This window comes from Pinus tabuliformis, chromosome Q (assembly GCF_031772625.1).
Source record: "Pinus tabuliformis cultivar Carrire ecotype Pingquan chromosome Q, CPIR1, whole genome shotgun sequence".
NCBI classification, from domain to species: Eukaryota; Viridiplantae; Streptophyta; class Pinopsida; order Pinales; family Pinaceae; genus Pinus; species Pinus tabuliformis.
Window position 1 is genome coordinate 292,275,617 of NC_142296.1, and position 15,158 is coordinate 292,290,774.

The window sequence follows — 15,158 nt, forward strand, 5'->3', positions numbered from 1 at the left end:
GGACTTGGCGTCGAACACCACGCAAAATCTTCTGGTCGAAGGTCATTGATGTATACCTGTCGCCGGAAGTGAGAAACTTGCCATTGAGGCATGCAAGCTTCAAAGTACTGGGGGGTTTGTTCCTAGATCAACTTCTTGGATAATGAGCTGAAGTCGACAAGAAGCGATCCGTCAAAGGAGGGCCTTAATGAATCCCACATCAGTGACACGAAACGGAGCTAATGATTTTAGTGGAGGTGAAAACAATCTGTGAAATATGATTCAGGGTGGCGATCATGGGTGGATGAAGGATAATGTATGGCAGTGGATGGGACACGGTTGACTCTTTCTGAACACATCTCTTGAACATATAACGACACTGATGTGATGGATCGGTAGCATTACCCCAAATGTGGATGGTTTGGCGAGGACCATGGTGATGAGACCGGTGAATGAAACAACCCAACCCGATGTGATACGGAGGAAAAAGTGTCATGTTCAAGAGTGACTTGCTACCATTAAAGCTTTGAGGTTCTCCCAATTTTTCCCCAGTCATTTCTGACTAGTACCTCTTTATTTTTGTCAAGCTTGAGGAGGATAACATATGCTTGTTCTATAACCTGCCCTTCGGGCAAGCCCATCGCTATGTTTTAATGAGCCTAGCGATAGGGAAACTCGTTCTCGTCTAAAGACAAGTTTGTCGCTATTTAATCATTTTAACGAGTCTAACGACAAGGAAAACTCGGTCCTTTTCATTTTTAGAGAGTCTAAAAAGGTACATAAAGTTAACTCCAAAATTCCTTTTTCGTCATCTAATCCCTTAAGTCCGAAAAAGTATAAAACAATACAGAAGGGATGAGTTTTCGATAGTTTTAACAAGCTGAACAAAACAAGCGCTCGATCTTTTTGTGCAATAATCCCTCAGGTCCAAAAAGATTAAAATCTAGAGGAGGGATAGCTCTTCCGGTCGTTTAACGAGCTGGAAGGCCAAAACTCGGCAATCTTTTCATATTTTACGAGTCAGTTGAAAAGAGCTTAAAGAAGACTCGTCTTTTAAGGAACGAGTGATGAACAGGGATAGCAGTTGATTCTAGGTACAGGTTGGAATTTTCCAATCACGGCAGTGTCACAAGGATGGCTAGGTGAAATCACTCTTCGCAGCTGTTCCTCAAAATGGGTAAACAATCATATGGAGGTGAACGATCGGCCAAATGAAAGTGGAGGTGGCAGGTGCAAAACACGACCAAGGCTTTTATGGTTGATCAGGTTACATACTTAATGGTTATTTACCGAGATGGGTTCATTTTTTAACGAGCTTGAATGCGCCAAAACACTGCTCAATCTTATGTTTATTTTTTAACGAGCATGAACTATGTGCTAAAACTGCTCGGTGATAAGTTCGCATGCCCCCAGCATAATAACGCAAATCGAGGTGCATGCCCCCCAAGCTTCATTGCATTCAACTCGGTGGTTGGAATGAAGGTTTACCTTTGAGAAAGGGGATTTGTTTCATTTTTTAATGAGGTTGACACAAAATAAAAACCGTCCTCTGACTCCTTGTTTCATTTTTTAACGAGGTTGACATGAGATAAGAACCATCCTCGGAGTCCAAATCCATCAGACATAGAAGGTTTCATATTCCACTGTGGCCACTTCCGCCAGATTACTTGGAGGCGGTAGGACAAAAGTACCCATTAAGGCAGGGTCCTTTAGGAGACCTACTCCGATATTTTGGAGCGAATGATTCCTTCCATGGATCATTGGAATGCTTCCCGTAACTTGTGAACTGTTGGGGAGAAAATTTTGTTGGTCGACGATTGTAATTCCTCCTTGGAAGGAAAATGCAATCTTCCTGAAGTAGGTCGACACAACTGCGGCCATGGCATAGATCCATGGTCTTCCGAGTAGGATGTTGTAATCGAGGTTTCCATCAATTACTTCAACATCAATTCCTACTGTTTTGCCCCCCAGTTCAACTTGCAAGTTACTTAAAATCCCGTATGGAGTGTATGATCGTCCATCAAATGCTTTTAACGTCGTTGACGATTTCGACAAGGGTGGTGAGCCTAAATCTTCCAGCAACTCATCGACATAAGACATGTAGATGCCCCCTCATCAATAATTGTTCGATGAACAGTTTTGTTGAGGGCTTTCACTTGAATAAGGAAAGCTAGTTGAGCTGGTAACTGAGGGTCATATCCTTTATGATCAAAGGCGACAAGATTGGAATCCATTGGGTCAATTCCACCTATTGCTGATAATAAAGCTTGTTCTTGGGAGAAGAAATTTTGCGGTACCTCAAGTGTCGACATAACGGACGGCGATTGGGCCAGGTCCTCTATCTGTGCTATTTTCGCACAAGGATTAAATGTCAATTTGTGTACTGCTCCCTTTTGCGACTTTATTATTGGCTCAGGGACGATGGGTGGCACAACTTCGGTCAAAGTTGTTGTCGAACTACTAGGTTGTTCGTTAGCCTTGTTGTTCGACAGCTTTGGATTCCTGTAATCCTTATTCCTCGTCAAAGCATTATTTTGCTGCTTTGAGGTAGACAACATAAGCACTTGGGATCGGGAAGCATTTTGATTAGCAACCAAATTTTGACTTGGATTAGGAAACGGATCAGTCAATACTGCTGGGGTTTTTGAACTCTTAAAGAGTTTCTTAACTTCAGCTATATGTGGACAATCTTTCGTCCAATGATCCTCATCGCATATATGACACCCTACTGGGGGTTTCCTTTTTCTCCCTTTCTTTTTCTTCTTGCCCCCTGGTTGCTTCAGTTGTTTGCCCTTGTCGGTCGACATGGCATTTACTTCTGAGGCAAGAAGTTCTTCATTTGCATTTTGACTATAAATTTTGTGCTTGCCAATCACGCCATCGCTGGCGTGAGAGTCATTGTTTGATTTAGGAGGAGGAGGAATTGAAAATTCCGGTCTAGGAGCGTCGGGTATTTTGTCGTAGAGCGTGCCGGACTGAGTATAAACTAAGTCCAAATACTGTGCACGAGCGATAACTTGCTCCTCTGTTACGACTCCCCCCTTGGCCACATCTTCCGTGATGGCAGGAAGTAATGACTTGATAAACCATTCAGCTAATAGCTGATCGGGAACGTACGTTTTTACCATCCTACGACGACGTCGCCACTCATGTATATGATCAGATATGTGGGTGGCAGTCGTCTGTTTGAAGTTGGTAAGGAGTTCTGTTCCCGTTTCATACCTTATCGGTAATTGAAAATGGGTTAAAAAGGTTGTGGCTAAGGTACTGAAGTTGTCGAACGAAGCTCTAGGCAATTCAATGTACCATTTTGCCGCTGGACCCGTTAACGTCCTCTGAAAGAGGCGAAGTCTTATCGAATCATCATTCAGAGTGTTCGATGAACACCATAGATGGAATGTCATCACATGATTCGACGGATCTTCACCCGGATTTCCATTAAATTTAGGAATATCTAATGGAAGTTTATGCGGAATCGCTGGCCACCAAGGGGCATAAGCAATTGGATCATTCGTCAGCCGGTTTAGATCTGGTAATTCTAGAGTTGCTACAAAGGGCAACTGTTGGTTCAGGTTAGGCGAAGCATATCCAGGATAATATGGTATCGCCTGAGCAATGGGTCTTTGCAGACCAGCATAATGCTGGCAACTTTGACAAGGTTGATGGGCATAACCATTATAGTATGGTTGCCCATTACTTACAAAGACTTGTTGCTCAGGTCCTTGATATGATTGCTGGAATGGCGGTTGTTGAGATTGAACCAGCTCTGGTTGTTGGACCATTTGCTGTTGACCAATACTGGATGATTGACCGGGATGAGGAGTCACAGTACGTGTTTGAGCATGAGTCACTCCAGATAAGGAGGCACTACCCTGAGATTGTGATTGAGTCATTGAGACAAGAGGTTGTTGTATTGCAACCTGAGAAACTTGGGGTTGACATACAACAGTTGGAGCTTGTACTTGCGACACATTCACTATAGCAGGTATGGTGGGAATACTCGACACAGGGTGTACTGGTTGCATTGAATATACAACCCCTGGTTGTTGAGGCAGTATTGGTACCCAACCGCTGGATGTAATTCCAGTTTGACCTGAACTTTGTTGTAAACTCCCATATGGTTGTTCTCTGGGAGGGAACAATGAAAGAGCATACTGCCCTCCATATGGTGGAAATCCAGTACTTAAAGGGTAAATTGGCCTTTGAAGACACATTGGATCAATTTGTTGAGTTTCAACATAAGAAATACCAGATGATAATCCGGATGAAGAAATAGGAACTAACCATGTCGTTGTCCCTGATTGGACTCCGGCTTGTTGTTGACAATTTGCCGGGACAGATGGTATACCAGCGAACATCGTTGGAGTAGCAGCAGGAGGCTCTGCTGCTGCTGTGTCGGACGACACAGTCCTAGATGTCGACGGTTGTTCAGACATATCTAGTCTATCCAAAAGATTTCTTAGTGATTCTACAGGAACTTCCACTTGTGGTGGACTAACTTCGAAGATCAACGAGGGAAAGGTGATGATTATTCCGCTTAAAATAAATTTTATAACGACGCTTTAGACACAACTTGCTTTTTCAGTTTTAAAGAGTCGAGAAAAAGCTAAAGATGACTCTAGTCTCCTTCGATGTTTTAACGAGCCCGAAGTGACAAATGCTCGGATGGACTTTTTCAGTTATAGAGTTTGAAAAAGGCCAAAAGAAACTGCTCTGGAGATCTAGGCAGAGGGTGTGCCAAACCTTTCGCAAAACCACATAATACGTTTTACGGTATGGGTGGTCGATCTTCATGAATGCTGTGTTCACTGCATTGCGATCAGTAGGGCGGCCGACACGGCTTCCTATGGATAAAAGATATATGCCTATAGGGGTCTCCCAATATATACGCGACGGTACGTGGGAGCACAAGTCCGTATTAGTGCCACCGACTCTCAGGAGGAATCACCCACCTTCGTCAAGATCGACAGTCACTACGTTTAATGACGCTGGAACACGTCTCTAACTTAGACCTCTATGTGTTTGCGTTATGTTTCAAAGCGTTGTTAGGTTCATTCAATATATTTTAAGTTGATCTTTTTAAAGTTTGCCTTTCAAGGTTCACCACGAGATGCATTGATACAAATTCCTAAATGCAGTCTAAGATGAGAAGCAAGCTTTTTCAATCTTTTTGACTTATGAAAATCTTAACTACTGAGGGAAAAGAGAGACAAAATCTTTTCACACAGATCAAAGAGCACTCGCTAATGCACTTTTTCCTTAAATCAACATACAAACTTATATGCAAAATGCAAAAATGCAAGTATTTCTTTTCTCTTTCTTAATGTTGGCGTAATGCAAAAAAGAAAGCTGTTGTATAATTTTGAATTCAATTTCAAGTGAAAGCAAACAAGCTTGTCCAAAATCAAAAGACACCTTAAGATTTACTTGTTTCGACACTAGAAATATATAAATTCAAACCAAATGACGAAAGTAAAAGCTCAATCAGCTATGAACAGCAAACAAACTAACTCTTAAGATCAAAACGACACTTTATCACAGGTCTAGATCTAAGAGGTCACAGCAAGACTAGTACACTTTCGTTATGGGAAACTGTAAATGTACAAGAAATGCACAAAGAACAAACACAGTTTCTTTATACAACTGAGGCGGAATAGTGACAAGGAAAGTTGGTTTTAGATAGGCACACTGACTGGTAACAAACAGCAAAAACAAGAGTGAAAGCAAGGCAAGAAACAGCAGGAAACCCCAGCAGCACAAGGCAGGACTGGTCCAGCGCAGGTGGAACACTGCCTGTTTGACCTTCAGCGCAGGTAGCCCCTTCGGGAACTGCGCTGAAATGCAAACAGCCTTTGTACAGCCTGCACTGAAGAACGAAACTTTCGTTTCTGGTGGTTTCCGGGTCACAGATTGCTCAAAAATTCACAGTTTTTGCTCAAATCAGAAGCTATCAGTCAAGGACACACTAAGGGATGACAAGGAGGATGAAAAGCTATCACTAAGAGCTTATTAGAGTCCTTGTGGATCAGCTCTTCAAATCATAAACTTGCCCAGAAACTGAGCTAGAGTAGCTGCCCTCTACTTTGTATTTGAATGATTCAAACACAGTTTGATTCGGTACTCTCTTTGTTTATGAAATGAATAGCAAAAACACAAACAACCAACAAGATACGATCCCCAGCGGAGTCGCCAATTTGTTGTTGGGAAAAGTATCCAATACGGAATGACCCTATCCCACTCTAAGGGTGATAGTACCTCAGCAACAACCGAATGCAAAGCTATTCAAGATTACTTCTTTATGAGATGTAAGAGAGGGGAGAAAGAGATCCACTAACCGTTATCTTCCACTAATGTTTGATCCAAACTTCTCTCCTTGCTGCTTGCTCCCAGCTCCTTGCTCTTTCACTGGCCCAGCTACACAAAGATCCTGCAAAAGCACAAGAAAGGGAAACTACAAGAAGCATACATCCATAACTGATTCAAGGATTAGAATAAATCAAATATACAAGCATCAATACGCCACAAAGACACATGCATATAGAAGAACCTCAAATGCTTTATTAATGGAAGAAGTAAAGTTCTGAGAGTGTTACAACCATAATAGGCCCAATCCAGCAACACCTCCCAGCAGAAAGAAATCTCCTCTTCACCTCCCTCAAAGAAATCACCCAATAGTTCTATACTCAAACCAACAACACTTCCTTACATTCACAAGATTCCCTCCTCCTTAGACCTCATGAGAGAGCTCTATATATAGGAGATTTGGAGAAAGGATGAGTCAGCTTGAGGCTGGCATGAAGCTGACTAGTGTCCTCTCCCACTTCAGTTATACTTCAGTTCTTGAGTCCACTTGGAGTTTCTTGCTTCCACTTGGAGATCTAGATCCTCTTACTCATCACAAGGCGAATTCTCTGATCCAAGTGTCATTTTGGAAGCTTCCTGGGCATTTGACACCTTGCAGAATGACTGTGCCACTTGGCCAATCTCGCCCAGCGCAGGTAGCCTTCATTAGATTTGACATTCAGCGCAGGTACAGAGTGGAGCAGTTGACATTCAGTGTAGATGCTCAGTGGAGCAGCTGACATGATCCAGAAATAGCTTGTTTTTGAGTGTTTTCAGGTGGAGAACTGATTTTCAGTGCTGTGGTTTGCTGACCTTGTTCCTCTAGGGGTAGGAACAACATGTTTAGGGACTTTGGATCCCTCAGATTATCGAAATTTCATGCTTCATGCTGTAAGGCACAAAAATGTCTATAACAGTTGCCCCCTAAAGTATGAGGTCGTTTATCGGGTGAAATGCTTTATCAGGAGGATCCGAAGTTCATTCAATCGCTGAGAGGTGCCCTGTAATAAAATACTATACAATACATTATTTTTCATTCTGCTTTCATGATCTAGCTGAGGCGGGCATTCCCATGCTCAGCTTTATAAATTCATTTTGGTACATAGAACAGACGATCGTCTGATGGTAGACTGATAATTCTCTGCTGAAATTATCATCCTTTGAGTAGGATGATCATCTGTTGCAATGATGTACATAACAAATGTCTTTATATCCTGAATATATATATCGCAGCCCGGATGGATGAAACTAGATCCGGGGTCTTCAAACTCGTTCGATCTTCACTCTAAGTACAAGTCGATCCATGTGAGAATTGCGCTGAAGTCGAACATGGAAAGACATCGCTTGATTACCGGTCAATAATGTAAACCGTTAACAAGCGTGAGAGGAATCACCAATAATGACAATGACCCTCAAGGTACTGCAGTACAATTCACGTGGTGTGAATAAAGGACTTGGCGTCGAACACCACGCAAAATCTTCTGGTCGAAGGTCATTGATGTATACCTGTCGCCGGAAGTGAGAAACTTGCCATTGAGGCATGCAAGCTTCAAAGTACTGGGGGGTTTGTTCCTAGATCAACTTCTTGGATAATGAGCTGAAGTCGACAAGAAGCGATCCGTCAAAGGAGGGCCTTAATGAATCCCACATCATTTCTATTTCCCCTTAGTTAGCTCCGATAGCTGAAGAGTCAGCGCCACCAACTAAGACTACACCTCTACCATGAAACTATTTTCTTAATTCCCTATAGGAGAAGCTTCCAGCTTCAATGCAAGATCCAATGCACAAATAGGCCAGCAATGAACCATTCTTTATGTTGTGCGCCAAGAATATTGAACATCAAACTATCTTTCAAGATCTTAAACCTTTGGTCAAAATCCCATACTCAGTTCACTTGATCCCAATTTAATCTCCTTCGTCTTGGTAATACATTGGGACTTTGATTTTGGCTTCTAAAACTCCTTGATTAGAGATTAATTAATGTCATTTAGTTTCTTATTCTATCCAGTTGGAGCTGCACTCTTAAATTTCATATACCATGTTAATGCATGATCTATGAAGGTAGTGTCTAACTACACAATCTTTGTTTCCTTTTCCATGACCTTGTTTGTTGTCTAGATGGACTCACAAACAAATAAATGTTGCTATAGGTCCTTGTTCCCAACACCATATAACATAGGCATCCTCAATTATATGCCCTCCATCATGCTCTGCATAGTAATCCCTAATGAAGTACTTCTAGACACACCTTATGTGCCACTAGATAATTTTACATTGGTATGTGCACTAAACTAAGCCAAAACACCTTGCAACACTCTTCCTCCTGTCTGACCAACTCCACTATTGTTAGTACCTCTACCCCCTTAACTATGATCGCCTTCTGTATTATTCGATACAACATGTTGAGTACTTACATCTATATTTGTAGAAGCACGTGGGGTCATGGGTTTGACACTAGGCATGGTCTAACTCTATTTTCCATTGTTCAGAAACTTCACATTGCATTGACTGAGCTTCTCTTATTTCCTTAATGTGTGGGGTACCAAACTATGTTCCCTCATAGCTCTGATCACCTACACTACTCCTTGTCTTTCGACAGCCTTTTCTCGCACCTCTCCCTAGGCTTCTCCTTGTGGTAGGCAACGATGTTGATCATACTCCTCCCACGTCACTTCATCGAAACCTATGTCCATTCCTCAATGTGCCACTGTCCACATCCTCTAACTCCATCCTACCTCTTCACATTCAAATCTATAGTTTTGTACCTGTCTTCATCCCCCACCACAATATCCCTATTATTTTTCCACCTCCTCTGCATTCAAGCTACCCCCTAGTTCTATCCCACTTCCCCTTGGTGGGCAAGTGGTTTAGCCACTCTTGATGTCCTACTTCAAGGGAAGAACATCTTGCTCACATAGTAGCATCTTAATCAATAATGGCAGTGACCATATGAATCTGACTCATGGACCCTTCAGGAATTTCCTTTGCGCTACTCTATATGACATTGTTTCTTATATTGTGAATTCAACAATATAACCTTTCAACACACTCTCAAACAAGAAATCTATTGCACATGAGATCTTATTACTTACCGCTTGTAATTGACACACCTCCTCTGGAGTCCACTATCTTGGTCCATCATGGTGATAACTCAAATTATTATCCTTCATCCATTAAACCCACTCTGTATTAATATTTGAGAATTCTCCAAAGAAAACTTCACGAAGTTCAATAAACACATAATTTTGCAGCCAATTCCCCATGCCCAGTCTCTGACCTTCGATCTCTTTTGTTGTGAAATTGTGATCCTTTTTCTTAAACCACTGAGTAATTTATTCATTGGTGGGATTCCATTATTTCCATATCTCTGTCATAGAATGATTCCATCATAAAATGATCCTAGTCCCGGAAATGAAACCATTTGTTGGCGCAGAGTTATGAGAGACCTGGGTTTAGTGTGTAGTTCAAAAAACAAACTCACTCAGCACCATATCTTTTGAAATCACCCACAAAGTGGATGAATACTTGCCTAAGGTACTATGTGGGACTATTGGAACCAACTTTACAAACTCAGATGGGATTGCAGCAGTTCTATGACACCAGGATTTCAACCTATTATGCAAAGGACTAGACACCTAACAAACAGACTCATGACAACCATTCTGAGATTATATATTGCACAAGACTTCACAGGTTTATTAGCCCAACTAATTTACTCATTGTTCACTATCCACGACATCATTATGGGAAAAATATATCATTCATCACAACATTCTTAGTTGAATCAGAGAAACTCACCTTTCAACATACATAAGAGTATCATGACAGGAATATAACAACGATATCAACTTCCCATGCTACATATGATGCTCATAAGTATTGAAATGACATTATAAAATTATATGGCTAGGAACAAGATAACAGTAAAAATATAAACAATGCATTCATATATAAATAGATATGGAGGCAATCTGTTGATCTTCCATTACTTCAAAATGAGGGAACAGGTGCAATGCGCTACAGTAAAAGTCACTTGAATCCAGCTCACCAACCTTACTATACCCAATAGTAACACATTACATCAGCCCTTATAGTGAAGAAATGTTATCGACTCTAACATAGATTGTATGTCCTATGCAAATGTTGCAAAATAGCTTCAGACATACAAAATTAACAATATTGATTGAATAACAATAGCTTAACCGAAACATAGCATCAATTTCGCTTCTTTCTTATGGCCAACCCTTGAAATGACATGGATGAGTCTTCTTATTGGTCTTTTGTAGGTTATCAACCCTCCTTAGACTACTTCTTCTCCATTCTTGTTGTCCTCCATGTCGGATAACAATTTAGATATTCTCTGACATCTTCACTCAAGTTGTCCAAATGTTGTTTGACTGCCTAATAATGCCTGCTAAAAAAATCTACTACCCATTTGTTACCACTTCCCTGACTTCTTCACCTCTACAAATATCTTCATATTCCTCTACTACGATGACCTCCGTCTCCTTCACTAGTCATCCCAAAATCTTAACTACTAAGATCTACTCACACATTCCTCACCTTCTTGATGTTTCAATCTTCCACGTGCAATAACTACCTACACTGAATATTCATTTCATGCACCAACCTTTCTATTGCGTTTTGAACACTCTTCTTCTATGCCACTCTCCTCTGCACAATTCCCTACACTAATAACAAAAAAAGTCAAAAGTTTTCGGCCTCCAAAAACATTGTATAAAGCATTTGTCCTATTTATGAAGAGTATCAATTTTTCCCAAATATGACGATTGCAAATTTGTCTCGTAGTCGAGATGTGTTTCCAATTGGCACAACTAGTAACATTTAAATTTCAACAACACACATTGGGATGCAATATGTACTAGAAATCAAAGACAGGAATGTCAATAAAGACAGGGCAATAGTAATATTAGATTTATTTGAATGTTTCAATGATAGAAATTTATTATCCACCTCTTATATTATTTACATGTATTTTCTTACAAATATTTCATATGTGATAGGTTCAAGTACATGACAAAATTCTTCCAATATATATTTCAATTCAAATACAATTGCAAGAAAACATCTTAACACTCATCTTGCTAAATATAGTTACAAAGCAAGAAAGATTTTTCCAAACTTCACAACGACGTTCATTTGTTCATTGAAATCATAGATGAAATTGGAAAGCCTAAGAAAAATGATTTCTTCACCAAGTGGAGTATGCATGGTAAACTCTATTATATATATCTATATATATATATATATATATATATATATATATATATATATATATATATAGATATATATATATATATATATATATATATAAAAAGAGAGAGAGAGAGAGATATTTGATTTTAGGTTGTTAACTCTCAGTTTTCTATATCAACTTTGTAGAACTTGTAAGGACCACTGATAGAAACTAATGCATATATGAATCCCTTTGAGGTTGTAATGTAGTACTCCAATTACAACTGCTAGAATTATGGATGGAACTATGGTTTATTATACCATTTATGGGGAAAATTGTTGCTTTGTTTATTTCCATTGATTAATGTATGATACTTGCAGATGACGGGACTACAACATAATGTGTTCTAAGAGGTGTGGAACTGCAAAAGGTATTGCTTGATATACAACTATTTCCTATCAACAATACTATGTAGACAAATTAGTTGTTATTTATTTGTTGTCCAGTTTCGAGATCCATGGCACATTTATAGTAAACAATTAGAACATGATTATTCATATACAATGATTGTTCTCTTTATTTTCATTTTCGATCAATCTAATAATGGTACAATCCTCTTTATTTTCATTTCGAGCAATCTAATAACGGTACAATTCTCTTTAGTTTCATTATCCAGAAATCTAATGACAATATTCTACAAATGGTATGCAATTGTCAACTTCATGAACCTATATTTTTGTTGAGTTATCAAAATCAAGAAGTGTTTTACAAAAGGTTTAGATATCCCAATAACCAGTAACTAATAAGATTGAATTACCATTGGCTAGTGGCGAGGGGTGGGGTGACGTCCACACTTCCACAACTATGCACTTCCAATCTTAACTCCACTTTCTACTTTCTGCTTGAAGGATTTGACCATTTCCCCTTCCTTGTTGGAGTTGTGACTCATCTTACTTACTTTAATTCTTAATAATGAAGCACTTGAGGAGCTTTTCTTTCTATATGCATTGTCCAGTTTTTTATCAGGGAGATTTTCTAGTCTACTGGATGGTTGAGATATGATTACATTATGTGGTTACCAGATATGTATATATTAGCATTGCATAAAGACGTATTTCAATGATGTTGTTTGTTTGAGTTCCATATTTTGTATTATTGTATTTATTTATATTATATATACTCTAACATTCATTGTATATAAAGTGTAGCTATCTCTTTGTCCTATGTTGTGTGTGTTTCTTTACAATGTGATTTCTTGCATTGCCTTATTCATTTATCAAATTTGCAAATCCTATTATCAGTAAAACAATATTAGAAAATTTGTTTCCATCTCACATAGTTTATGTTTGCATAGACTTTGCCATCACACGTGACTTGTTAAAGAAACAAAATAAGTTAATGCTAGCTTGTCACTTTTCATAAAGGAATGAACAAGTTCAATCTATTTGCAAATGTACATTTTGATTAGAAAATGAAAGAAAATACTTTCACCGGTAACATTTCCATCAGTCTAAATCCAATTTGGCATAATTTACAAAATTTATGTCCCATGAACATGATCAAAGTATAGGAGGTTCAAGGTTATTGGAATATTCTACTATATTGAGAAAGTATTTTTTTTACTACCTCCTGAAAATTTCAATAAATAGGCTTTAGCATATAATTCAAAATTGGCTAAGCAAGTAGCGAAATTTGGTAACTCTTCTTGCATGCTTCTGCCACTGCTTCCTTGGGTCATTTTTCTTACTATTATCATTGCAATAGTAACATCTAAACCATGGTATTCTCTAATAATATAACAAAAATCAAGTGACACGACACATCCCCCCCCCATTTTGAATTACCAGTTCTTTGGAACTACTACAATAGAATCTACTACAAAACCAAATTATTAAGGCTAATAATATCAAAATCATCATTCAAAATCCTAACAAAGTTTCCATTTAAAGTAATTTTGACTTAATACAAAAACAATTCCGTACGACACTTCACTAGAAAAATATTTTTGACAACGATGATACAAACAAGATTAGATACTTCAAAAAACAATAGACATGTGATAAAGAAAACCTTGATATAAACACTCATAAATTTTAGAACAAATGAAGTAAATTTCTTACCTAGAGATTTTAGAAATGAGTTCAATACTAACAAGCCTACAACAAGACTTGGGAAATTTAAAAAAAAAATGACATATGATAAATCAAGCCTCGATAACACTCATCATTTTCAGAACATACGAAGTAAACCACTTTCCTAGAGCTTTTAGAACGAGCTCAGAGCTAGCAGGCCTACGTATAGTGTGTTAGAGGTCATGAGTCAACTAAATCACAAATTGACATCAAAGTTGTAAAAAGAAATTTTATTGTTATCCATTTTAATGGTATTCATTTACCATTGAACTTCATCAATCTAGCTAGTACTTATTTGCCTAATCTATAATCAAAAAACACTATTCTGATATTAGTTACTAAAAATCATATCAACTTTTCTTAAATTCCCACTCGATATAGTCCAATTCATAGGATCGTGTATCATGATTGTTGAGTTTGGCATGCTTTGGAAATCGATACCAACATAGTGTTGAAAATACTGTAATAGTGTCAATTAATACAAATTTAATTGTTTAGATTATCTTCTAGATACATCGAATTAGGATTCTTTTTCATCGACGTTTCGAACCAGCAATGATGGTTCATCTTCAGGATGTGAAATCTAAGCTAGAAAAAGAAGTAAACAAAGGAAAAACCTTTCCACGTTTTCTTTATTGAAGTTCATATCATATAATCATATTCAACTAAATTTTATAATAATATTCGACTAAGTACTTTTCATTAATATCCTAATTATTATTTTATTTAAATTTATGTCATGATACACTAACATTTAAACAATAATTTTATTGCACCGTGTTAGTGCTTGTATAGGGAAGTGTTATTTTCCATGTTATTTCGAGCCTGATGTTCAATTTGGGACACAAATCTCAAACAATTTGTACAAAAACATGAAACAATGTTTTGTTACAAAATAAATAAATAAAACCTTAATCTTATGATTAACTAAAGCTCCCCTTCCTATAAATGTAAGTATTTTCGGCATCTATTTGGTGAATTGATGTGTAATCAGAACATTGTTTGAGTGCTTAATGGAATTTACTCTATTAGCTTGTTTCAATGCTAGCCCATATTTTACTTTGACTAGATTTGTGTTCAATATTTACATGCTTATTTTGATGTTTCTTTCGCACCATTGTTCCTATTCATTTAAAAACTTTATCAAAATAGAATCAACAAATATCGGAATTGACATTTCTTGAATACTTATTGCATTAGTGATTTCACATTTGTGAATTGAACAATTATTATGCAATATTAAATGAAGTGTGTCTTTAATCTGTGTGAGTAAGAAGTGTTGTGCGAGAGAACGGGTGTATAGAATAAGGAACACAAACTTTCTTCTCCAATGTTCCGCGCTTCTACATGTTGATTAAAAAGAATTTTTTTGCTTCTATTAACCAACTCCTTGAATCTCACTAGCGTGAGTGAGATAGTGGGATAAATTTGCCCAAAATTTTATGCCCTAGGGTGTGATAGGTTACGTAAGAATTTACACTTTTTGTGATTTTAAATGATTATTTATA